Source organism: Harpegnathos saltator, unplaced genomic scaffold (assembly GCF_003227715.2).
Source record: "Harpegnathos saltator strain DR-91 unplaced genomic scaffold, Hsal_v8.6 scaffold208, whole genome shotgun sequence".
NCBI lineage: Eukaryota > Metazoa > Arthropoda > Insecta > Hymenoptera > Formicidae > Harpegnathos > Harpegnathos saltator.
The window spans coordinates 782,925-810,246 of record NW_020229993.1 but is presented as its reverse complement, the minus strand read 5'-3'; the positions used below and the strand labels follow the sequence as shown (position 1 = coordinate 810,246).

Genomic DNA, 27,322 nt, shown 5'->3' with positions numbered 1-27,322 from the left:
GAGCACAAGCACTCACACGGAGAAGCAGGCGCGCTTAGATCGCCGGATAGAGCGGTCGAAAAATACCAAGCAATTGTATATCACGGCGAGAGAGGTAAGCTATTTCTCTCTTTCTCTCTCTCTCTCTCTCTTTCTCTCTCTCTCTCTCTCTCTCTCTCTCCCCCATCTCCCTTTCTCCCACCGAGCGTTATTACGATCACGCCGACAATACAAGTCGGGTGGGGGCGGTGCTATCAAATGCCGCGTTTAATTACGCGTCGCGATGACCGCGACGACTCTGCAGAAAGAAATTAATTAAAGCAAATCTTTGAGACGCCGCTCCCAGAGGATGGTATACGCGCACGCGCGCGCGCGAATAAGTCAAGGTACTTGACTTTTTACACGCCTTCGAAGGAGTAATGGAAAGCTCGTTTCGCGCTTATCGCAATTACGTCTTAGCCGCAGCCGGCTGCGGCTGGGCGTCGGTTATACCTGGAGAGAAACTGGGTCGCTTATGGGACAGAGAGCACGGGAAGTCCCTTCGGCGCTGAAGATAAGTACTTTCTCACCCTGGCTCGCGTCGAAGTGCACGTAGCCGCACGATCGTAGGACTCGTTAAGCTTTCGAGCTAAGTTTCTGCCCGCTCGCGCTGCGAAACGCCGGGGTAAACCGAGATTCTGATATTCCTTGATGGAGGTCAAATTTGGCAGTTAATCTCGGCGAAGCCTGGGGATTTACGCCCCGACGATACGCGCCGCAATATCTCGTATCTTCGATCGGAATTAAAATGCTAGGTGTCCGCCGTGTCTCGTTAATCCGCGGATCCCGTCGATTGGAATCGTTAGTCCGAATAATATCTTTCTCACTGTCTCTTTCTCTCTTGCTCCCCGTCCTCACATTCTGCAACCTGTTTTCGTAAGCGTTAATTGAACCTCGCTCGGCTTTGATTATCACTAATAAAGGTTGATCGTAGAATGTAATGTTAGAAGCGAACTTATTGAGATATATATAGAAGAGAGAAAGAGAGAGAGAGAGAGAGAGAGAGAGAGAGAGAGGTCTCAAGATATATTTTATTTACGATCCAATCGAAGGCAATTGTGATAGATCGCCGTTCATCGCGAATCACGTAACGTATTTATTAAATTCGCGCAGGCAAAATTCGCGCAGGCAATCACAGCTTATTACTCATAATTTCGTCGATATAATGCTCACAGAGTCTATCCGGTCGCCCGCCCGCGCCGCCCGCTTTGCGATCTACTTTTCTATCTCAGTGTGCTTAATACCGTGCTCTTCTCCAGGCTACGTTAATGCTTCCGAAACCATCATAATCTGACTTCTTATAGCAGCGAATAAATCTCTCGGGATAAGGATTGTGTAAGTGGCACGGAAGGATCGTTAAGCTCTAAAAAGACTCATTAAGCTTTCAATGCCCAATTTGCCGCGGGCCGGCAGTTTGATGGAACCGTCGTAGCTTCGCTTTCCCTCCCTCCCCCTTCTCTTTTGCTGCAAATGTGTACAATAATATTCGATATTCGTCTACGTAAAAACGAGCCAGTTTCACACATCGACGATGGGCTCTTCCGCAGTCCTCCCAGCGTTAATAGGAAATTAACGGCTTCTCTGACGTGCCGCGTTTAATTGAGCCTGAGGACTGACGTTTAATATTTTCGCAGTAGAAACTTTGGAGCGCGATATGAACAACACACCGGCACGTGAGCCGGCTACGTGTTGGAAATTTACGATGAAGAGGAGAAGAGATGTAGCCGCGGGGTTGTCGTGTTCTCAAGCGAGTGCACGCATAATAATTTTGCTAATAAAGTGGGCGCATCTCGTGGAACATGAAGGAGCTCTACGTGGTTAAGATTAGGAGGGAGGAAGGGAGAGGACGGTGTCGGTATTGTTACGCGAAAATAAGGCGCACACAGCGCGGCGCAGTATTCGCGGTCTGATCCTTTTTATATGTTATTCATGAGATTTTTTACGCGTTATTCGTGCGTTATGCTTGAGATAACAACTCGGCGATTTTTTGCGGCATCGTTAATTATCCCCGTATTTCTCTGGACGCGCGCTTAAATCTCGTGTGTGTGTTAACGCGCTTTTTCTAGCGCAGCCGAGGATCTGCGGGAGGGGAGTGTCGCGAGATTTTACAAATTACAATTACCTATCAATATTATTGGTCTATGTGGCACTCGAGTCGATTACTTAATCGCCCGTATCGTTTAATTTCAAACTATCGTTCCGACTGGGCTTTGATTTCACAGAGTCAGCCGCAAACCGAGTATTATAAATTTGCAAAAGAAAAGGTACAAACGCAATTAAAGGCGTTGAAAAGTAGAAAATAAAACTGTCGATTGGTGCGATTGATGTTTAACAAGTCTCGAGTACTCTGATCTCTAAGTTAATAGAATTTTAAAATCAAAACCGTACACGCTTATGGATTTCATCCATATGCGAACGTTGTAACGAAGTAATCGATGAAACACTCGCATCCGTTCCGGCATGTGAATGTATGGAAAAAGTACAACAAAAAGTTTCGCCAAAAAATTTGAAAATTGAACGCTCTTTCACTCACAAATTTTTCGAGGATAGCGATGGTAGTAGTTACATGGTTTATTTAACAATTTGCAAAAAACGGTAGAATTATTAAATACCAAGCTACAGCGATCCAGAACGAAGCAACTGGTCAAAATATGTAATTTCCCGAGACGTTTCTTGAATAATAAATGTTTCTCAACGCGCAACACGCGTAAGGCGTGTCGATCTTTTTATATCGATGACGTATATTTGCAATACCTTCCATTCAACTATCTAAGCCAAACACGTTGTTAAGTCTAGAACTATGGACGAGTAACGCGATCTATTTTTACAAGAACGTTTCGAAAAAAACACGTTATGCGTGGACGGAAATGTTTGTCTATTTGTTTTAGTTTTCTTCAACCACGTCCACTAAAAATATAAAATGTATCGTTATACAATCTTAAATAATTCTATTTTGCAAGCAATATAAAAAATTACAAGACGATTATTTCTGACTGACTTGATTGCGTTATAGTTCTAGCGTTAACGTACTCGTTATCAGTGTTACAAATGTGTGTGATAGCGATATCCGTATCAAAATTTTTCAGAACTTTCCTATAGAATTGTTGTCGTCCGATCCCTCTACGAGAAGTCGGAAGGGTGGGGGGCGGATGGTTTGCCTCTCGCCTGTGAGCGCCAGTTGGAATTTGAGCAGGGGGTTAGGGAGGAACCCCTCCCCCTTGCCTTCCCCCTCTTCCGCGTTGCCTCGCCGATCCGTATCCGGGCTTCACGAGGCAATGTGCTGCGGTCATGGGCCCCCCTCCGTGGTAGTGGTGGAGGTGGGGTGGGAGTGGTCCCATGACCGCTTTTGCCCCGATCCTTTACTACATCAGGATCCTCTCTTAAGTAATGATATTTACGCATTTCAAGTATTTAAACTTATAAAATGTGAGTAATTGCTCCAAACTTTTCAGATATTTTTTTCAACATAAATATAAGATAGTAATAAAAAAAAAACTTTGGAAAGACATTTGGCAAAAAAAAAAAAACTAAAATATGTTTGAATTTTCCATTTAGTAATTCTAAAGTCACATTTTGAAACTGATGACACTTCTAATTCAAATCTTCGTAGATTTGTCTACGAGAACCTATTATTTTTCTGGGAAGTCGGAGTAGAGATTCAAATTATATTCCTGAATATTTTATATGCAGATATAATTTTGATTCCCATGTTCACATGAACGGACTAAATCTTTTTTACACTTTTTACAATTATACAATTTTTACAATTATATAAAAGATAAACCGTGGGGTGAGTTTTATGAATAAACCGTTCATAATAACGAAGGTATCCAGGATTCATCATCGTTTCAAAATATAAAATTTAATTATTGATATTTAATTATTGATAACGCAAATTTTATATTATCCAATGTAGAATGCACCGTGCGAAACCTCAATGCGAATTTCGAACGAGGATCGGGATGCACCGCAAACATTATCGAAACACGCAGCGATGGGATGCGGTAATATCACCCGAGTTTGCTCTTTTAGACGCTCATTCTCATAGAGAGCATCCTACTTATCATTTTGCACGCTACGTTCAACAGTCGACGGATGCGCGAATACCGCAGCTGACGTAACTTATTTACGACAAAGCGACGCTGTGGTGACCCGGTTGTAAAACCGAGAAACACTCGCGTTCCGTAGATCAACATTCAGGTCGTGTGACGGAGTGACGGACGAAATAAATCTATAGCCGTAACAATAGTGGATCTGCCGGACCACGTTGACCCCGAAAAAAGAAGAAAGAAAAAAGAGCGCGGAACCGCCCGTTTGATCGCACTTTCGATCGGAGGCTCTTTCTCTTTCTCTCTTTCTTTTTCGGTCTTTCTCCCTCCATGATTGCAGCCAAAGCGGCACGACGCAATTTTTACAGTCCGCCGAGACGGAGAATTTTCATGCGCCCTACTATATGCCAGCTGGGGCACAAATAACATAACTACGTGCAGTGTGTTACACAAGTCGCAATTCCGTCCCGGAATCGGAACGAGCGCTTCGAAATTCGTATACGGCGGCTAGGGAAGTCAGTTGGGAAATATGGGTACATTGGATGGAAATTAACGGATGGGTATCATCTGCTTGCAAACACGATTCGCCATCTATCGAATCGGTGAAGATACGGAAACTCGACCGCGTGCTCGAAAACCGCGCGAAAAATCGCGCGTTTTTGTTACATATCGCGACATCTTGAATTTGTAACACGTTGTTGACGCGAGTGTTAAGGCCCCTGGCCACTAGTAGCGGACCTTTCGATTGAGAACGTCAGAAGCGAGAAAATCGATGCTCAATATTTCTGCGAAATAAGATAAGATAAAAAGATATATCCGTAAAATGACACTTGCGATCGATCGAGCAAATTCGCAAAATAGTTCGAACGCTTTTCTTCTGCTCGAACAATTAATAAATTACTGTACATTTAATTAACGTGACATGCGACCTACCCTTTTAAGCTATGTTTTATCTGTAATTTTCATTTTTTTCTTTTTTTTTTGTATAAATATAGATAACCATTTACCTTTTCTCTTTATGATTCTATTTTATTATATTATATTATATTATATTATTTTTTCTTCCCTTATAATTCTGTCATGTTAATTTATCGATCATTAAAACAAAGTATTCGAATTATTTTATAAATCTACTTTTAACTACTTCCGATAGATTCCAAATGCACCTTTTGTTAACATTCTGTCTATTTAAATTATTTTAAGCATGTATTTTCTTGTTTCTGATGTCATAAGTTAAGATAGCCGCAGCAAGCTAATTAGGGGTCTTAATGTATAAATTGCGAGAGCGATGTTAAGTATCCATGTGAATTTCGCACAGTTACGAATCACAAACGGAATAATATTTTTTTTACGTTAAAAGATATATTGAAGTAACACAAAGCGCAAATATTAAATGCAAAATTCGCGCAAGAGCGATGTTAAGCATCGAAGTAGTTCTCGCGGACACGAATTACGTACCGTGAATATGAAATATTTTACGTTAACGAATGTATATTAGAAAAATACGAGGATTGAAGTACTGTGCTCTATGCGATAGAATACGCAATATCGAATATACTATTCGTCCGATTTTACAATCGGGTATTAAATCAATATATGACGATACATAATTCACGCGATTCCATTACCCATATTGTATTTATAATGAACGCGTTACATCCGCCAAAAAGTCAAAAAATAATTCGAATAAAATTCTTCTACAGCCAGCCAATGTCGAACTTCTCTCGTTCCCTCTCGATTCGAGTCGGAAATTTGTTCGAGGATTCGAGGGTGAAAAAATGGAAATTAAGTTTGCGAAACTTCAAAAACGACAAATACACAACTGTAGTTACCAAAGAGAGGAAAGACAGGACAAGAAAGAAAGAAGAGAGAGGAATCTCGACGATCGAACCGGCGACGAGGCAGGCGGTGTTTAGACTAAACGAATTAACATAAATAACGAACGGGCGTCTAAAACTTCACTAGTCTTAGCTTCAGTCTTCGTTACATCTGCCAGTAAACAACTTTGCACTCGAGTAACCCAAATAACACGGTAATACGAAAGCGAGTAAGTGTGGCCTGCGAGACAGCTTTTCGAAAACAAGATTGCGCACGTTGCAATGCCTAAGTCACGAGCAATACGACACCGCGGCGGTACGTTAAAGTTGTATTTCGAAGTAGAGGAAGCACGATGCCGACCGGATAGTCACGACAATTTCTTCAGCGCGCCAGGGAATTACATTGTTACGACGTGTCTTTTCGGCGAGTCGTAATTCCGGCACGACGATTACAATAATTCCCGACTTCTATTACGCAGCAGCACAATTCTCCCTCCATTCCCCCCCTCTCTCTCTCCCCCTCTCTCTCTCTCTTTCTCTCTCTTTCTATCTCTCTTTCTCTTTCTATCTCTATCTATTTATTTATCTACCCAACTATCTATCTACCTCGTATAACCAGAAAATAAAATGTCGCAGAAAATAAACACGCGCGAGATCGGAATCACAATTATCACGGCGATAATCGATCGTGCTCAACATTGACGTTTTATTCGCGTGATGTTTCACACGCCCAGTTACACAGGTTTCCGCGTTAATTATCAATGTAAATATTACACGTCAACGTCCAAACTTCCGGCGATTGTGCTTTGTGCTTGTGGTGGAACGCTACTTTGTCCACCACGGTACTATTTGCGCGCGCGTGCACGCGCGTCCTCAATTGCAATTGCGAATTAGCATAATTCTTTCGGAGTAACTCGCTCGTCGTTTGTCGTGCATTAATCCGCGCACAAGCGATTACTGCATAACTAACGCGAATGTGCACGGAACAAAGGAACGCGAGAGAATCCACGAGATAGTACTCGATTCTGTGGACTCGGTTTCTAAATTCGATTCAAGTACTCAAGTAGAAATTTAACTAGTCAGCCTGAGTCAGAAGCCAGTAGTTAGATAATGTACAGGCTAGATGGTATTTTCTAGCTCGTTATTAGCGCATTATTGGCTGATTAATCACCAAAACGTGGAATTGGCTTTGTGACTTGGTCATTATCGATCAGTTACATATCAAATATGATTAATTAGATGGCGCTGTTTATATACGGTTATATATTACGAGTAATTAATAGAAAAGTGATACGATTCAAAGCTAATGCAAATGAGCTACTTAAGGGGATGCTGTACATGAAAACTTTGTCGACGGAATACCGACAAGTTTTTCCGGAAAGTTTATCATCATGTTGCTGGCACAGAACAAAAAAATTTCTTTTCCTGAAATCTGCAAAATTGAATTGGATCATTGCTCGATGTGTGATAAAAACGATAAAAATTTCAAACTTGGGGTTCCGAGCTGTCAGTTAACGTAAAAATTTATCTGCTATAAAGTTCTGCCGTTTGTACATATCGTGCGCGCGTTTCAGAAAATGTTCAAAAAACTGCTATATTCTTACAAATGAACCTAGAAGCTAAAAAACATTTTTTAAAAACATTTTTGCAGAAAGATTTCTACGCGCGGTTTCCCGTTCTTCGCTAAATATGGTCAAACGGAATAGCACTACGTTTATAGGAGTACAAAAAATACAGAAAGGACGTTTAGACGATCGTTTTTTCGTTGTTATTAACATTTTTAGAGTTCCACTTTGACTTTCCACTCTTAACGTCTTTCAACCCAAAGTGATCAGTTGACGCTAAACTAAATACTCGTATTTCTGTTCGCGTAACGTGACCGAATGGCCGTCCTTATTGGCACAAATTGAATGTCAAATTATCTCAGCTATTTAGATACGTAAATAGCTCTTCGAATAACCACCGAAAAACTAGAATATACTTTAGGAATTTTAAAGAGAAACAAGCATACACTTGAGACTTGGTGAAAAAGAAGGAAAAGAGAGTATAAGGTAAAGTGGGGGGAGTGTAGCGAAGAAATGATCGCATCTCGGCATAGAAATTTCTTCGAATTTGCTCAAATACAATATAGGTTACGATCAAAATTCCCAAAATTGGTTACCCGATCACGATACCAACTGAAAATCCTGTTGTCCCAAACGTGGGTTCTCCGTTCAAAATCGAAATATTATGGAAACTCGCGCTTTGTTTGCAGTTAGTAACAGTCGATGCAATTTTATGATATCAAATCAGGTTCGCGAAGATTACATGTATTAGCGACTTGCGATATATAATGTAACGTTATATATATAATCAGAAACGCGCCATATGTAATTAAAATCCTAATGTAAAGTGGAAAGCAACGAAAAGATTGCGGAAAGACCGAGTTTCCCTCTTAGAATCGCGTACTTGAGACATATTACACTTCTAACTATAATAGAAGCTGCTTAGCTTTCGAGAAATCGGACTGGATTTCCAACTGGATCGCGAAACTTGCTACGCGGCTATTTACGGAAGCTATATAAACGGATGCGTTCGGTCGAAAATGTTTAGTTACTCTCGTTATTGAATCCTGATACGCCATTTCGCCACTCTCGCCCATGAGCGAGAATGCGGGGTGAAGTTCCGCGGACATGAGGCAAGGTCGAGTTTTCTCGATTGGAGAATTAAGGATTATATCGCGATAAACGCGTTTCAGGGCCGAGCGTCCCTTTCCGTCGCTTTCGGGCACCGACGCGACGGGCCCGTCGCAGAAGAGTTGGACAACTTTCGCGATACGCGTTTTAACGGGGCGAAAGTAACGAATAATTGAGTTAAGCGAGGAAGGAAAGCAATTTCCTCCGAGTTTGCAAACCTTTTGTGAATACTCGGGGCGCTCCCTCCTCGCCGAGCACCCACGCACCCTCAACTGCGTACTTGGACGCGCCGGCCGGGCCGCCCCCGCGAGAGCCCCTCCCTTCCGCGCGTTCTGTGTCTCCATTATCGGCGCGGGCTTGAGAATTTCGCTGAAAAATTTCGAGCACGCCGAGCATTACCGGCTTAAAGAGTATATAGTGACGCGTCGTTATCGCGAATGCCTCGTTTGAAGGAAGATTTAATCGAGCGAGCAATGCAAATTGGAACCGCGCGACGTCGTTTCAAAGTCGATAAAATCGACGTGCAGTCTTATTTTATTAGAGAAGCGCCATGGGCGCGCGTATTTTCCCCTCGCAGCCCATTAATCCGGAATCTGAAGCTCTTAATCGCTAACGCGCACGGGCCGCCGAAATTGTCGAGAAAGCGTCATGTCAGATTTATTATCGTTCCACTTAGGAGAACCGAGCGCCAAATTGGTCAAGAGATGTATACATATGTATATACAGTCGCGAATCTCTCGTCTAATAATAATTTCCGACCGATTGCTCAATTGGCTTGTAACTTAATTTAAGAACACTAATTTGATGATTGGAAATGTCACTCGATCTTCCAGAGAGATGCTGTGACATAATAATAAAATATTTAAGAAGTTTAAACGGCAAAATATGGCAATTGTGACTAATGTGTCGTTCGGAAATATAGAAAATATTAAGATGTACGAGACAGATTCGAGGAAGAAACGTCTGTATTTATATTCTTTTGTTGAATTTCACCCGTTTATCTCACTCTCTCTCTCTCTCTCTCTAATCGTCTCATGAGACTGAACTCTGAAGGGAACCTTTTCCAGCTACGTAAGATTCTGCACCCGTACAGAATGTAGCGGAATTAAGGACGTACAATGCAAATACGTTCACGTCGCTAGCGGAAGAGTAGCGACTTATGAAAATTAATTAAATTACAGGGCTGTTCACAAATTCATTGTGCTGTAATGACGGAAAGCGCGAGATAGTAGATGGTTACTGATTAAATCCGCTTTTGATTCAATCGCGAGGCGTGTACGATGAAAGCGATAAAGGGAACATGAATGATAAAGGGCGAGCGAACTTATAATTACAGACTGGCCATGCAACAATCTTTCATGCTCACCGCCAATTTAAACTTTTCAATCGGACTGCCTCGTTACGCGTCGCGACAATTTCGACATCTTTAATGAACATTTCGTGGAATAATTAATGCGCGACGAGAACAAGACGCGAGTTGCCTGTCGCGTTAACATATTTAATAACTTGTTACGGCCGAACAATGTTCGTTTTTCAAATAGCGTAAATATCCCCGTTAAAAGAAAACACGATTTTCAAAATCGCAAATTATGTATGAAATCGGTCGCTATTTAAATTCCCAGAGGGACTGTACTAATTTCTATTTATATTTTTTTTATTTTCGTAACAAGTAATATTTTGCTGGGATATATCCTCACACAGTCGTGAGATTTTATTTTCATTTGGTATTGGATCAATCAACACAGTTTAATTCGAGTTTTGAGTCAGACTTTGCATTTTTTGTTGCACCTATCGAGAACAAATTATTCGTCAACACAATCGCCACTGTTGGCGAAGTTTCGTAAACAACGATGGTTTAATTAACAAATGATTTATTTTCGTTGAATACGCTTGAGCTTAAATTCGACACACAACCCGCGCGAGCCGAACTTTCCAATTAACAAAATACGGAACAAGAGAGGGAAAAGGCGAGTTTACAATTATAAAGACATATTTATTTCAACACTATGACCAGTGAGAGTATATGATGAAACCATCGCGAGTGCGTTATAAAACCAGGTGTTATCACGTGAAATTTCGAGCGAATAATTAAAAGCTTCTTTTGTTTAATATTTACGTTATAATAATGCTCTTCCACGGCAGTTATTTCTTTCGGTCTTTTCTCATTAAAAACGCGCATATTAATAAATAGAACGAAGCCTCACCACGGCAGCCTTTAACGTCATTCCCGTGCGAATAACGCGCGCAATATAAGCCCCTGGTAATCGTAACTGTTACGCGCTGGCTTTTGCGCGCGGAACAAATGATTAATCCGCCGCTGTGCAGCTCATCGTCGTGAGAAAGCAAAGAAATTCTCTGCCCGACTTTTACGTTGTAATGAATAATGAATAACTAATTTCGCCGCCTACATCACGTCCTTTGACGATGTAATATCTGATCTTTCCGGTTATTTAATACGACATTAGCGGATATTAAAGGTCCACAATATCCAGAGGCGGAATTATGTCGGAGTAACCGCATCATTTGAATTTTATAATACCTCGTCGCGGACCGCGCGATGCAAGCGCACTCGCTTCCGCGAGTCTTCGGGGAAGAACCGTGTCGGACGTAAGCACACCCGGATATTTCCTTGCCTCGTAACGGAATTAACAGTTATGCCCTCTCGAGTCTGTGCATAATAGTATCGCGACGCCGTAAAACGATAACGCTCGGTGCTACAGGTCGCTAATACGCCAACAGGAAATTACGAGCTTCCGAAGACAATTAACGCTATGATTTTGTTCTCAGCATTGTTTCCCACCCAATCGAATCGTCGTGCAAAACAGATACGTTGTAAATTGTTATTGCAACTTTGAGATAGCAAATAGGGCGAAAAAAGAAAACTTATTGCATGGATCATATCCATAGTAGTACTAATCAAAACTACCGAGTGGTCAAAAATGACAGGTTTATTTCTTATTAAGAAAATATTCAATTTTATACAACAATACATTTTATGATTTCAATAAACGTTGAATAAAATAATTAGAAGAAAAATAAATAAAAGTATTAGAAATAGAAAAGACTCTGCCGGCAATACAAAGACGAATAGAAAAGAGTTCCTTAAGAGCTCAGTCTCAAGAGTCAAGTTTAATATTACATTAAGTATAATAATAACAATTCAAGCGATCGAAGATTGATGTTTGAGATCTTCTAATGTCGAAAAATTTAATTTGGTCAATAATATAGTCCCAAATAAATAGTATAGGAATGATATATAACAACGATAATATAACAGAATATGGTTAAAAAATAAACGTTTTTGCCTTTGCATACCGTATTTTTTCAAAAACCTGTCATTTCGACCGCTCCGCGGTAGAAATAGGTCACTTTAATCGTCCATTATATAGTAGTTTCAGTGTTAAAGGAGAGACTCGCGTGTTCATTTTAATATAACTGGACACTTAGAAGGCCGTGCTATCGCACGCCATTAAGTGCTATTTCTCGTCGGAAATCAATGCAATTTACGTCTAAGTATGCACTACGTGACGTGATGCTTTATGAGCGTTCAAATTGTACACTCACCAGTTCGTGTTGATATTCAGTGATACTTAGGTCCACCGATCAAGTCCACCTCTGTGTCGTCTTATACTCGTCCAGTATCCTTAGTATCTCCAGCCTTCGTAGCGTCCAATTGTTGTTCCACTTTAGTAAATCGCACTGCACTCTACTTCACTCATTCGCGACCGTAATCATTTTATCGACGCTTAAAAATTTCAAACAGGAAACGCGAGATAAGTCTCGATACTCCGTCGCGGTACGCATACAAGCCGCGATCATCTTAACGACGTTTAACGATTTAAGTATGCGGTAAGTTTCTGTACTCTGAATATACGCTCAGTCGCGATAATTTCATCGACGATTAATAACTTAAGACAAGGTACGTGATGAGTTTCTGTACTTCGAGAATATACGATCGCGAGTCGCAAATCGCGCATAAGAAATCGCGAAGCGGAGATCACGACGCTTTCTCGGGCAACTTGAAGGAGAAAAGAAAAACACTTTCGCGGATTTCGCGGATTAACATCTTGTCGAAAAAACGGATTTTTCGCAAGAATTTCAACCTTTAAACGATGCAACAAAGATACACGCCTATATATTAGTAATTCCGTTAAAAATGACCTATTATATTATCATACGAGCAAAAAATTTAGAAAAATGGAAAGCAAATCGCGAACGAAGTAATCGCGAATTTCGCACACTTCTGCGCAATTCAGTTTAAATTATTTGAAGCTACTACTTGAAACGATTAAGGAGTTATAGTGAAAAGTTTTGTTGAATAATTCTATATCTTGATCGAATATAACCAAAGATAAAACGTTTTTACAGAATGTTATTGAAAGTTGTTGGTTCAAAACTTTTTGAGTTTGTATAATATACATTAAATTTTCAATTAAAAAAATATAGTCAATATAAGATTGCATTAACTAAGCGTTTTATAATTAGCTTAGCGAGTTTTATAAATCTGCAACGTTGAATTATTTTTTAATAGTATATAAATAAGTTACTAAGATCTTTGCAAAATTGAAAGAGATATAGAGAATGATATATTTCAGAAAGATATATGTAATTATTTAAATATCTGCGAGAGATAATCTAGAGAAGCAATTCCTTAATTATTTCGAGTTGTATACTTTTGCTGGATAACACAAACGGGCATATTTAAAACCCGACATATAAAAGTCTTCCAGCTAAATAAATTGCATTGATTTTCGCATTGAGATTCCATAAATACCCACCACCTTTCGTTTCTCGTATACATTTGGCTGACTCACCGAAATACCAGGAACTCACAGCCGGCCGCGTTCCGCTACAAATCTGGAACAAAAAATATAGTTTTGCCGATTAGACACGAGTTAACGACCCAACGGGAAAAATGCGATGTGAGCTTGTTAACTCTTTGCGATCGCTACCAGCTCGGCCAGCTTTTTCCCGACAATTATGTCGCAGTTATCGATCGTAAAGAATCAAATAGAAAAGTATCGAGAAGTCTATAAACCTACCTTCGAGCCGACTGTGCTCGGCCCGAACCGGCTCCTCCGGTACGGCATTCGCGTCCGCCGAAACTGCACCCTCCCCCGGGAACCGCACCCATTGTGTGTGGTCGCAAGCTCTGGAACAAAAGCAAGTTTCTTGATTAGTCATACGAAAAGGTGTGAACATACTAAGAATACGAAGGTTGGAAACTGCGCATTTTTCTTTTTAAATAATAAAGGAAGAGAATAGCAGTTACCCTTAGGATCCTAAGATATTTCGTTGCTCCATATGATTCTAGCATATGTACGCACAAACTCGTACGCACGAAAAAGTGTACATCTCACTCGCTCTTTGATCGAGCAGATCGAGTGGAAAAGTCAAATACAGAATTACCGGAAAGTCTGTAAACCTACCTTCGAATCGATTCTGCTCGGCCTGAACTGGCTCCTCCAGTACGACATTCGCGTCTATCGAAACTATATCCTAGCGGACGGCACCCATCGTGTATGGCCGTAAGCTTTAACACATCTGAAACAAAGAAAATAAGTGTCCTGATTAGTTATATTGAGGACAAGAAGACATCGGATTGTGTATTTCTCTCTTAAGATAATATTGAGTCAGTGGAAAAGTCTGTTGGATTTTCTGCTTTCTTGGCCAGCAAATTGACCATCTCTCCTATGGTATAATATGATATACAAATATTGCCTAAACGTTAAAGAATGATCGTAAACTACGACAGTAATTATTCGCTCGATGAATCATTTGTTTCCATTGAATGATAATCCGATACATACAAAATTAGACGCAGAAATCAAAGTAAACTTTTGGACTGACCCATTCTTACATAAAAAGTTTAATAAACTGACCTAATAAACACAATAAACCAAACTCAACAAGAGTGCAAAACGACAGTCACTTTTACGATCGCCGAATACAGTTGCCGTTCGAGAAGATGCTACCGCGTAGAAAATAACGCAACGTATTTCAAGCACGTTGATTCCGATTGACTCGAAAAAATAAATAGCACGCGACGTCTCCCGACACACTAAGCTTCGCGTTCAGTCGAGGAATGTTATGATCGCTCGGCAATCGCGCTCTTATATGTACTTTCTTGTCCCCGAAGTCGCACGACCTTCAGCGGATGAGACGCGCTGGAGAGCAGCGTTGTTTTATTTATTCGTATAAACGGTTCCGTATGTTGTATACATATCCTCTGTATTGATATATTATTTCGCGTTATGTTTATCCTTTTTACTCGGAATTCGAGTCGGTTATACTGGACACAACATTTTATACCAACAGCTTGAATATCAAAGTCCATTCGACGTAATTGTTTCTCTAAAATATAAATATTATCATATAGAGAAATGTGTCCGCGCATTATGATAAAAGCCATTGTTTACTTCAGTTTCCGGAATCAAAGTCGTTTTTATTTTATTACCGAGCTATTGGAATAAGAATGTTGAATTTATTACAGAGTACAAAGAATTAATTAATTGAGATTCAAATCAGCAATATGTAACTTCTACGCGATAATAATGAGACGCTAAGATAATAATATGCAAAAAAGTACCTACATGATATATTTTTTCTGTACTTTCCAATATTAATTTTAAATTCATGTTAAAAAAACATTCCTGAAACTAAATTTTACATCTACATTAAATCCTATACATAATATTCATATTTAAGGTATCAAAGGAAATTCTCGAGATACATATACCTAATATTATATATATGCTATTATCTTTCTTAATTTTAGAATTCTATTATGGTGTTAGAGAAGCGATTATTTATTTCCACTTTATCCATATTGAAGTTTGAAGAAGTTCTTTTTCAAGAATTATTTAATATTCGCTTGAGTTTAACTTTTATTTCTAATTTCAATAAGCAATATATTATGTAACTTATTCACCTAAAGTTAAGATATATATAATAAACAAATGTTAAATAATTAATAACAAAGTTTGTGTCCAAAAAAAAGATAAAAATGGATGGAAAAGAGGAAGTTGCAAAGCCAAAGATAACAGTTATGTAAATGCAAATTTAAATCTGGATTTAGTACAGTAACGAAGTTAAATAAAAGTGAAGAAAAGACGTTGGTATATTTAAGTTGAAATTTACCGCGGCACTCGTAGCTATAGATCATTTATGATCTTTAAATTAAAAGCTTAATTAGTTGCAGATTCGTATTTATAAACTGTTTTTTGGCTATTTGGATCGCTCTTGTTGCGTAAAATGTAAGTAAAAGTTGACAATTAATCGAAGATTTATAAAATTATTTATTAAACAACGACTTTCCTTTTTATTATGAATGTCGGATTTATTTGTAGATTCTAATTTTCGTCATCTCATTAAAAAATTTCCCATTAGACTCAGAATACTCACACACAAATGCATCTTTATCTTTTAAACGTTCCATTTTGCGAACGCGACGTTGCATAATCAATAAATTCACAATCGAAAAACGAATTAACCACAGAATTTGGTATTCAATGCATGTTACCTCCCCGAAGCAGTAGCGCAATTTAAATTTCTATAAAAAAAATCATTAAATTAATAGTGGTCTCGACACATGACAATTAATATGCATGATAAAAGATACAAAATAATTTCACTACGTCGCGATAGACACTTTCCGACGTAGATTTAATTCAATAGCATTAGTTGGCATTAAAATTTTACGATATTGTAATAGCAGCTTACGCTTCGCAAACTATATTACGGTAATAACGGGATCATTTATCCGATGCTGCTAAGGATATATATGCACGACAGTCGAAAGGAGAATCCTTAATTTCCGTCTATACGCCTGTACAACGATGAAATAACGATGAAAAAATGACGAACCGAAGCGGCTCGCTCGACCGTACAATTTCATTCCGACGAAAGCGGAAAGTAGAAAATCGTTTAACGTCCGACGGTGAAATTAATTCAAGATCAATTGCAGCCGCGGCTTTCTCTCACGGCGAGACTGCACATTTCTATACTTCAATTGCCAGATGATAAAAAAGAATACAATGTCACTTCGGAAGATATTGTTAATAACAAGAAGAGGGAAGAGAGAAGCGAGAAGAAAAAGGCGGTAGAGAGGGTAGAAGCAACTCATACCGAAAAGTATCGTATGACCTAATTTGGCAAAAGGGCACATCGTCACGATTGCACAGCGAAATTAGCCTTAACAAGTCTCCGTCGAGATTTTGTAATGTCTCGGGAGAGAGAATCTTCCGAGCTAGCGAAACGTACGTAATCGTCCGTGTTCTATTCCTGATTCGCCCGGGACTCGTTGCAAAGGGCCTGAACTGGTGATGCAATATCCCACGATGTCGCTACACTTTACTGCAACTTACTTTTTAAGACGGCAACTCGCTCGGCGCCGAGCGAACTCCAAGGCCGGCGGGATCAACTCTTTATCCGCGATGTAACGAATCCCATTATTCCCGGTTTTCATCCCTTTCGGAAGAGTGAAACGCACGCAATCAGCGGGAATTGCGCGAGTCGCTTACTCGATTTGTGCGCGCGACACCTCGGACTAACAATCATTAGCTACATACTTCATCTCAACATTTGACTTTGCGTACTCATCGTCGAAGAAAAGAACAGGGGGAGAGAGAGAGAGAGAGAGAGAGAGAGAGAGAAAGAGAGAAAGAGAGAGAGAGAGAGAGAGAGAGAAAAGATTGAGACTTTACGCCGTTAATATTTTACGGTTACTACGTCGGCATTGATGTCGTACAGAGAGAAACTTCCGGTCGAGTCGTCGAAACCGGAGCGGCTGCACCGCTGCTCGCTGTTCACATTTACGCGAAATTGATAATATCGATCCCCCCTGGAGCGAAATGGGGTCGACGTCAAGCTTTTCAATGAATCGACCGTTACAGGGACACTTTCAGGCGCTGCTTGGAACCTGGGCTGAAGCTTGCTCGAAGCGGAATTTCTTTGATTATCAGACACAAAGTTGCATCCTTCGTTGCCTCTTCTAACCCAGCTGCTGCCATCGCATCCGCTGCTTCTTTCTCTCCCTCCCCCCTCCCTCTCTCTCTCTCTCTCTCTCTCTTTCTGCTGCTATTACCCGACGCGGATGATAATACGTACGGCGGATGGATGTGTGCGTGCTCGCGCGCGTGTATTCACAAGGAGTTTCGCCAGAGGCGAAACTTCCGGCGCGGCTTCAAAAGGGACCGAAGTGCCTCTGTATTTGCGGCTCAAACGCGAGTCTCCGAGCGACTTCTCCGCGGCGCGTTGCATCTTTCGACTTGCCCGTAACTTCCGCCTTCGTTTCGACCGCGCGCACGAGGCGTGTGTAACGTCATCCTGGTGCAAGTTCCGTCCGTTAGTGCGGACTTTACACCTCGTTATGGCGGATACGTGTGCGCGAGTTCCCCGTTCCGCGGCTTCAATTGCGCGGATTGCGTGACGCGCTAAAACAGCGCCGGAGAATAATGGCATCTCGTCTCGCGCTAGCGAAAAAGGGAAGTCGCTGTCCGCGAGGAAATCGTGGAACTCGAGCGCCGTTGAATGAGTCCGCTTTCTCGGGGCTTTCGGGATCTTTATCGCAATATCGTTTGAGCTTTTTATCGCGTCGCGGCGAGGCGCCGTCGGGAGGGACGAGCGATAATAGACAATGGAAATATCGACGAATGCGCCGCTGAATTTAGCGCGCACGATGATATTTTGCATGAGAATGCCGCGAGAAGTCGCAGAGGTCACAGGAAAGGGAATATAAATATAGATCGCAAATTAACGCCCACGTGTACTTCGTCGGGTGAAAAATATATGCGACAACTTTTTCCGAGCATATCTTGGATGCTTTCAGCACTATTTGGTTGCATTACATTCTGTCGAGAACACGATGCAAGTATTCGGCGCAGTAAGTATGTGTGGTGAGAATGTGAGAATATGCGGTGTTATAATTTCGATACGTTCAATTGTTAAAGTGTCGAATTATCGGATTTTCATGGACTGCAAATTAACTCCTACGTGTATTCCGTCGGGTGGGAAATATATGAGAAAATATTTTTCTATAAGCGTATCTTGAATACTTTTAGAATATTGAATAATGTTACGTCCTGTCGAGAACGCGTGCGCGGTGCGAGTATTTAGCACGATATGCGTATCGTGAGAGAGTGCAATGTTATAATTCTGATATTGAAAACGTTCGATTGTTAAAATGTCGAATTATCGGAATCCCATACGTCGAAGCCTTTGTTACTCATTCGGCTGGGACGTAACGCGTTGTTTATCGCCTAATTTAAAATTAGCGGCGTCGGATCAACGAGTAATGGGCGCGCATCGCTCAGAGTGGTAGAAAAAGTTGAAATTCGCTGTGCAATACTAATTGGCAAAGTTTCTCGGATCGTCAATAACGAAGTCTACTCCAATTTACCACTTGTTTTCGGGGAAATATATTTAACTCACGAATACAGGCTCTCCCGTTACGTATCGCGCACACAACCGTTCGTCGTTCGTATTACGGCGGAATCGCGCGCTAACGCTTGATAAACGCGACCAATTCGCCCCCTCTCACCCTCCGCGTTTCTGTTCGGAATTTCTTCGCCAGACACTCGGGACGATAATGTCTCGTCATTAAATGTAGCGATCCGACCATTTGAATGTAATATGGCTGAGTTAAGACGGCGGACCTACGCCGGGAAATTCGGGCTGTGTGAGATCCACAAGCTGCTGGGCAAGTTAGTCGACCGTAAATCCGGATGCAATCGTGGACTTGCCATCAGCAATCTTTGAAGGAACTCCCCCGAGTTTGGATGCGCGCGGTATGGCGTACGATACAATTCGCGCACATTGATTACACGTCTGTGTCTCGTGCTTTTGCGGTTTGCGTCTGTACTTATTCGACACAATCTATTTAATTAACAAAATATTCATCCGACAATCCACTTCCCTCCCATAGCAAAAATTAATTTATCTTGGCAGATCAAAATGCGAGTCTTTTTCTTTTTCTTCTTACTAACAGGTTACTCGTCAGGGATTTAAAAAATTCAGCTTGACACATTCACCACCATGACAACGTCACCGCACGCGACAAATATTAAAATAAATAACATGCAATTACTTACATTTGCAAGATTATAACTGTATCTAATAATAATGAATGAGCATAGCAGGCAAAGTGCACTAGCAAGTGGAGTAATATTTTTATTCCTTGAAATGTTCAAAATGATCATACGCGCATATTACGTTGAATCTTGTTAAAACGATCAGCGCGAAAGGAGAGTCAACTGAAAAATACACGCTTGATAGTGAATGCGTTAACAACAGAGAGAATCCAAATCAAGATAAATGTGTGTTACTCGATAGTCTTGAGATAATTTATATTTCTGAACGTCAGACATCGGAAGATACGTCTTTACACATTGCAACGTCAGCGTGATATTTCTGTGAATAAATATAAGGATCAAAAATACACGTGTATATGTGTGTGTGCATATGTAAGCATTATTTGTTTCGAGAAGAATGACACGAAGTAATACGTACAGACACACGAACGCGACACAATGGAGTATCCGCTAAGGCTAAAAAAACAGGAGACAATTCCTATTTCAATAGGTGCAATTCAACAGCGCGTCTTCTTTCCGCTCGCTTCGCGCATACCTGTCTACCTGCATGCACGCGCTCTCAAATACGGAGAATTGTACGCATCCCTTGCAATCCGCGTTATATATCCCGGAGTCCGATGCTCCTCCACCTTCTGTAACGTTTTCTCCCGCGTTTTCTTTTGCTCCTATCAGCAAATTCCTGAACGCGACTCTCATCTCGGTACCGGGCGCTGTTCGTAGCTTTCCTGCAATATTGCACTCGCGAGATAATTCAAAGGGTCTCGCTTCGATCAAAGCGACGTGCCGGGTGAAATGCTGAGGGCGACTGCAAACTGTGCCGATAGAAAAAAAAAAAAAAGCTAACGCAAGAAAGAAAAGAGATGTTTTGTAACGGTAGACGTAACTCGGCAAGCGATACGATAACCTGTTTACGATTCGCTTGCTCGTTGCATTAAATAATAATGTTTCCATCGCTTATGCAGTCGAGTATGTTACACACACAAAGGAGGGAGAAGGAGAGGGAGAGAGAGAGAGAGAGAGAGAGAGAGAGAGAGAAAGAGAGAGAGAGTTAGCGAAGAAATATGTCGCGCGGGAGACACGCTGTATTCCTCGATGCGATTCAGCGGGATGATACGTGTCTTAAGGGTTACTTCTAAACTGCATTCGTATGCATTCACGTGCTTTCGACAGGCGCGATACATCGACACACAGCTGCGTGCAACCGAGATTGTATCCCAGGACATCGAACGATCTCGCTCGGGCGCACGTCCGCTCGCTCGCTCGACTTGACTGCGCGACTTCTGTGTGCTCTCGTATTTTAGTATCGACAAGTTCTCGCAGATCTTTCTTTTATCAGCCCCCGGAGTCCTCCTCCCTTGTCGCGAGGTCAATTTTATATACCTCCCGCCGAGGTTTTAAGCGAGGAGAAACTTTTCAAACAGGCGGATCCTTGATCTCAGCTGTAACATCGAGAAAGGAGGTACTCGTTATAGCGATCTTATTGCGCCACGTGGAACGATATTTCACGTGCGCCTGGCGCGACATATTCTTTATCGTAAATCACTACGCCCGGTCGCCTTCGGTACGCTATGAGAAACGATATGTTTTCGCCGATAATCTCGTGCGAGCAGCGAGCAGCGAGGATACACGCGAGATTAATTTAGCAGCCGGGAATAACGAACGATAAATATTTTACATGCCTCCCGAAAAAGAGATCCGCATGAGAGAGAGAGAGAGAGAGAGAGAGAGAGAGAGAGAGAGAGAGGCAGAGAGAGCGTGCTTTTTTGCCCGAAAATCTGGGTCCTTTTTTAACCGACTTTTGGTAGTCTCTGAATTAACCTATATACATACACACACACACACATGTGTGTATATAATTTTTACTTTGTTTTTCTTCCGACTAGAGTTATTATTACTCTCTATTCTGCTACGGTCCTACAGAACGGCTATGTGCAGCCGTTACATCTCAACTCTGTATGTATGCTAACTTCGTATATTTTACGAACTATCCGAAATATTATAGCGTCAAGAGAAGAAATATCAATCCCGTACACGTGAAATTGTAAAAGCTCGCCAGTCACCGTGTATATACGCTCCGATAATCACAATTCCGAAGCCACCGCCACAAACACAATTCACTTTACTCCACCACGGCCGGCTGGTATGAGGATGGGAAAAGCAGTGGAGGTAGGGGGAGGAGGAGTAGGTGGGATTACACCAGGTATCGCAATTTATCCAGGAAGAAATCATCGATCGCCGTTGTTATTATTACATGTATGTGGTAGTAACATAATTTCGTCGCGAACGAGGCGCAACAGCCCGCAACGATTCCACCGAAAATCGCATCAGTCTTCTCGCCTTATAAGAATCACTCTTGACACGAGCGATTCGTACAATCGCGTGCAATCTGGGTTTTATCCCGCCATTGATTCTTTATCCCTCATCCCGCCGCGCTTCGCCGCGCTTTCCTTTTGCCAAGCCGGCTACGAGGAGCGATTCCAACAGTTGTTTCTGTTTTTCTGTGCGCGCCAGCGACGTCTCCCCGGAGTGCTGATAAAATCGATTTCTCTTTCTCTCTTTCTCCCCTTCCCTTCCCCCCCTCTCTCTCTCTCTCTCTCTCTCTCTCTCTCTTCTCTGCCTGTCTCTCTTTCTCCGTTTCTCGCGAGAACGACGTCAACGTCGCCTGCAACGACAGCGACGGCGACGAAGAAGACGACAGGGTGGAGTACCTGCGAGCTCCGCCTCGATGCTTCCGCCTTCCGCAGGCCCGTTTCTTTCTACTTGTTTTTTAGCGAGAAATAAGCGACGCTTGTCTTAAAACCGCGGTCCGACACCTCGCGCTCTAGGTAGGTACTTTCAGCCGCGCGGGAAAATGAAAACGGCTCTATTTTCCCGGCTGAGGCCCCACCTACCGGCTTTGTAGGATGGCAAAGAGGATCGAGATGCGAGAGTAACTCGGTTACTTAGGCGATGCGAAATAGTTATTTGACGAAATAAACGACTTCTCTTGCCGCGATGCTTCGTTACGCATCCTCGGAAAAATATTTTCTTGGGGTAATTCTAAAATACCGGGGCTATTGAACACAATCTCCCGTTAGCATATTCTCGGGATTATAAAGGAAAATATCTGTTTTTTCAATTATTTTCTGAATATCCGCACTTAGAGCCGTTTCACGTGAGAGAGGAAAATTTTTTCGTGGATTTCTGCGGTCGTGCAACAGCGCTTCGTGCGAAGCGTGAAAAAAATGCATTTCCGCGTAGGTACAGTTTCAACGCAAGTATCGAGGCAGAAATTCACTCGCGTGAGTATAGGCAACACGCGCTAGTCTATTTAACTATTTCGTTTGATCGAGTGCCGTTCTAGCGGCAGACAGGGTCAATATATACTCTCCCAAAAAAAGCACGTATATAGAGTACCGAAATATTATTAATCGCCCAAGTTCTCAAAGCTGCCGGTAAAAACGCCGGTAATTGTGACTGACATAGTCGGACACACGTCGATTGTCGACTGTGTGTCTTCTCCTCTTTTTTCTACCAAAAATCCAACAATCCTAAGGCCTGAATAGGCCCAATTACGAAGCCTATACGGCCTAATTAGGCCGTAAACCTAATTTCGCAGCTCGACTATGGTTCATAATAAAAGTGAAAAATAACCGATCGGGTTACGACGAGGCGACGACGATCCGTGTTGTTTTAATTACGTAGAGGAAGTCAATTTTAATTATCTCGCCCGCGATGAATATTCACGCACACGTGAAAATGTATTAATATCAAGTAACAAGAAGAGATGCAAATGCGACGACGTTCTCTCTCGATGGCTTAGAGCTTGTTCCTTGTAAACTGTTTTACAAACGGAGCTATCTTCCGAATATTTAGCCGGTATTATCTCGGGAGCTGTGCATCCAGACCCTTATGTACTGCCGTTTCTCGCGCTCGCGCTTCGCGTAGCAATTCGAGTTATTAAACGCACTGCGAGCTCCGTGTGATGTCATCGGCCGAAAATAAACACGCGCGATAGAGAGAAGCGAAACGACACCGTTTACACCTTAAGCGCCGTACACGACGACGGATACGAGGGAGGCTTTAGCAGCAGCCGGAAATTGTGTGCACCGCACGCGCGCGCGCGTGCGTTTGCGTCAGCCAAGTAGCGAGATATTCGCCGAAACTAACCAAGTTCGCTCGATCCCGCGATTCTAGTTGAGAATTTCTTCGTGGACGAGCACCGGCTCTTTCCCCGCCACGGTGCATCGATTGCATTCTCTTCCCTCTTCCCTCCTTTTCTCTTTCTCTCTCTCTCTCTCTCTCTCTCTTTCTCTCTCTCTCTCTCTCTCTCTCTCTCTCTCTTCACCATTATCCTCCCTCGTCCTCGCTCGCCCTGTGCAATGCGCAACGAGCTTCGAAAATCGACGCAGCCTTGAGGGAGTAATCGGAGCTACAGAGCGGATTCTGAATAAAATGAGCAGTAGGAGTCTCGTAGAATGCCGAGCGAAGTCGTCCGCGGATGGGAGCCGAAGGGAAAGAAGGTTTGTTTTGCGAAATAGGTGCTTGCAGCACTTTGGATTATGGTCGGAACTGTCGAGACGAGGGACACACGTTTTATAGATAGTCCGGGCGAGATGCTTGCTCGTCCGCTTGCCCGCTTGCTTGCTTGCTTGCTTGCTACGCACTACGTGGCCCGAGTATTAAACGAGCGGACGAACTTTGTCCGCCACGTACCTGCGCGATTAATTTGCTTGATCAACCTTTCGCGCGTAGGTAATGGTAATATAGCGATAATAAGCAGCGTGATAATGCGCGCGGCCGGTCTTGTATGTATACGCTGAAAATCGTCTCGCAAGCCCGTTTATGCGCGCGCGCGCGTACGCACCGACGCGAAGCGCGCGTTAAGATTCACCTCGGAAATGGCTCTCTGCGATCGATAAACGCAGGCGAGCTGCGTAAATTATTTTGAATCGAGTAATGCGATAGAAATTATACGTCGCACGCGCACGCGCACTGTCGTAATTGTGGAGCAAAAATATATTGTTTACTCGCACTCTGAATAATTCTGATTTTGTTTAATTCGATTATAATCGTAGTTCCAATTTGTCATAATCGCAATTCCGATCACTCCCGCTCTCTCTCTCTCTCTCTCTCTCTCTCTCTCTCTCTCTCTCTCTCTCTCTCTCTCTCTCTCTCTCTCTCTCTCTCTCTCTCTCTCTCGCCTTCTCCCCTCGCTTCCTTCGCTTCGATGTAGCCCGTGTTACGTGTTGAAATCGAGATATAAAAATTAACGAAAATTCTCGTGTTATAATATATAACAATATATATAACATGAAGCAAACGCCCCAGCGATTTACCCAGCAAATTGCATTATCGACGCCCGCGCGTCGCGAGTAAATTTATATCGCGAGGGCGACGAAAATGATTGCCAGGTGCGCAGATTAAATTGACCGTCGTGCCGTAATTGTCTGGCTGCTACTCGTCGCAGTCTTCATGAATTTTGATAATATACTCGCGTACGGCACCTTGTCAACCATCCCCACGTGGCACTCCGAAAATCATCCACTCGCGCGTAATAAAGGTGGCCGCGGCGCGACAACGTAGCGCGCTGCACGCCATCTCATTAATATAGATACCCTTTGATGAGTAGAGTCGTCGACCTCGCGGAAGATCCTCGAAACAGTACGTATCACGCGACGTCCTTTGCAATGAGGATGCTGACGTGTGCCTTCGTCGCAACAACGAGCGTGGCATTAACGTCACTACCGTTGTAAGACCGAATGTGATCGTCGAAAATTGTAATCGCCTCCCGAGGAACGTTAATTTATATGAATAAATCAAGTTTGCGTGTGTGAACGAGATGTACGACAAGCAGCGGTTTAATCGGCAAATAATCGTTCTCGTATCCCTGTCGAGAGAGTGGAAGCGACCTAGAGATCGCCGATTTTACCGTACCATGTAATGTAGTAGAATGTAAGTAATAGAATATTGTAGATGCATTTCACGATAAATATTGGATGAGTCAAAAAGCTCAGTTCAATTTTCAATAGATGACGTCACATGCATGCAATACAAGAGTAAGGCCGATATATTCTACTACCAGATCGTTGGTGAAGAATCGTGGACACAATGATTGCTTAAATCATTCAACAATCTCCTTTCACTGAACGGAAGCGCATTTGGACCGCAAGATCGAGCTCAATTTTTTAAACGTTCCAACGTTTCGACCATCGCTTTGCAAAATTGATGAATCCGCGAAATGGTGTAGTCGCGATAGCCGTAACGCTAGTAGAGGAATCGCTAGTTCGTCGTCATTGTGTCGCAAGGACGTGAAATGCTATAGATTGCAGCCTGCGCTTCGACGTTTATACGCTTTAATGAGTGAACTAATGAAATAAAGCAACAATAAGCGCGAGCATAATCTCGACACGTCTGCGCACATGAAAGTGTCTTTTCGTGCGTCGCGTAAAGTTCCATCGAATGCACCGGTCTCCGGCGACAAAATCGACGAATAGAAATGCAGTCGGAGAGTACTCTCTCCAAAAGGCGGAAAGAGCCGCTTGAATGTTGCATAAGTTCCTGTGTAGGGAGGCGCTTCCTTATTCCGTCGTTGCAGGAGTCAGCGGGTAGTACGTCGCGCTCGCTCACACGCGCGCACGCGATATTACTGGCTCGATTCAAGTGGATTCAAGTCGTTAAACTGCGAGACCTGGGCGCAAAACAGCCTCACCCTGCGCCATCTTTCTCCCTTGCCCTGTCCTTGAGTCTCCTCGAAACAGCGCGAAGAACGCGCTCACGCTCCGGCCGTGCCGCGCGCCGCCAGGAAAGAAACGGAGAGGAGGCCGTTATCCTCGGTATAGTATCCGAGAGCACTTGCGAGTTAATGCGTCTCTACCCGGCTATATACGTTCGTTGAAGACAGAAGGAAAAGTCCCCGTGAGAGGCGAAATGGAAGAAAACGCACGCGCGCGCGCGCATGTACGCGAGAGAGGAGACGAAAGTGGGTGGGGTGAAAATTGAACAAAAAGACGGATAGAGGGAAAACCTGCTATAAAAGAAAGAGAGAGAGAGAGAGAGAGAGAAGAGAATGGACAGGAACGTTTATTAGGCGCCCCGGGACTATGTTCCCCTTAAACGTTCGGCGAAATAATGTAAGAAGCATGTACGAGTGCGCACAAATCGGATAAAGCAGTCGCATCGAACGATAAGTTACGATAAGATACATCTGGAAAAATCCATCAAACATATCGACGTGCTTACCTGCCCCCTCCCCTGCTCTCTCCCTCTTTCCGAAGAAATTCGAACGATCATTAGAAAAGGGAGAAGAATGCACACCAATCGCGGCGAATAGAGGGAGAAGTTATTCTTTTCCTTCGAATAAACGTCGCATCGGACGTGAGAGAGGAAAGTATACGCTGCTTCTTATTCGTAGTGATTTCGGTAAAACGCGAATTCAGATTACGATAAACCGTAAAGAAAAGAAAAAGAATCCTTACTTCTCGATATATACGTAAACTTTTACGGTACATAACGTCCTTACGCAACTTATTCGATTTAATTTATATATTAGATACTCCAAAATATATATAATCCTACGACACTTTAACTTTTTGTTTTATACTTAACTAGCACATTCTACGGCTTAATTAGGGAGGGAAGGAAATTTTAATACGAGACTGAAGATACGTCGGAGCTATATATATTCCCGCAAA

General features: G+C 42.4%; 1 protein-coding gene and 1 long non-coding RNA gene across 4 annotated transcripts in view; one reads left to right on the top strand and one right to left on the bottom strand.

Annotated features, from left to right (window-relative positions):
* The window catches only part of LOC112588396 (uncharacterized), a 260,117-nt gene extending 245,374 nt beyond the window's left edge, over positions 1-14,743 (bottom strand). The window contains exons 1-4 of the long non-coding RNA XR_003112827.1: positions 14,442-14,743; positions 13,989-14,103; positions 13,602-13,711; positions 13,374-13,416 (exon numbers count right to left, since the gene is read on the bottom strand). This is a non-coding gene — a long non-coding RNA (uncharacterized LOC112588396). The remainder of the gene's footprint in view (positions 1-13,373; positions 13,417-13,601; positions 13,712-13,988; positions 14,104-14,441) is intronic.
* The window catches only part of dpr12 (defective proboscis extension response 12), a 357,607-nt gene that overhangs the window by 255,940 nt on the left and 74,345 nt on the right, over positions 1-27,322 (top strand). The gene's annotated exons all lie outside the window — the stretch shown is intronic.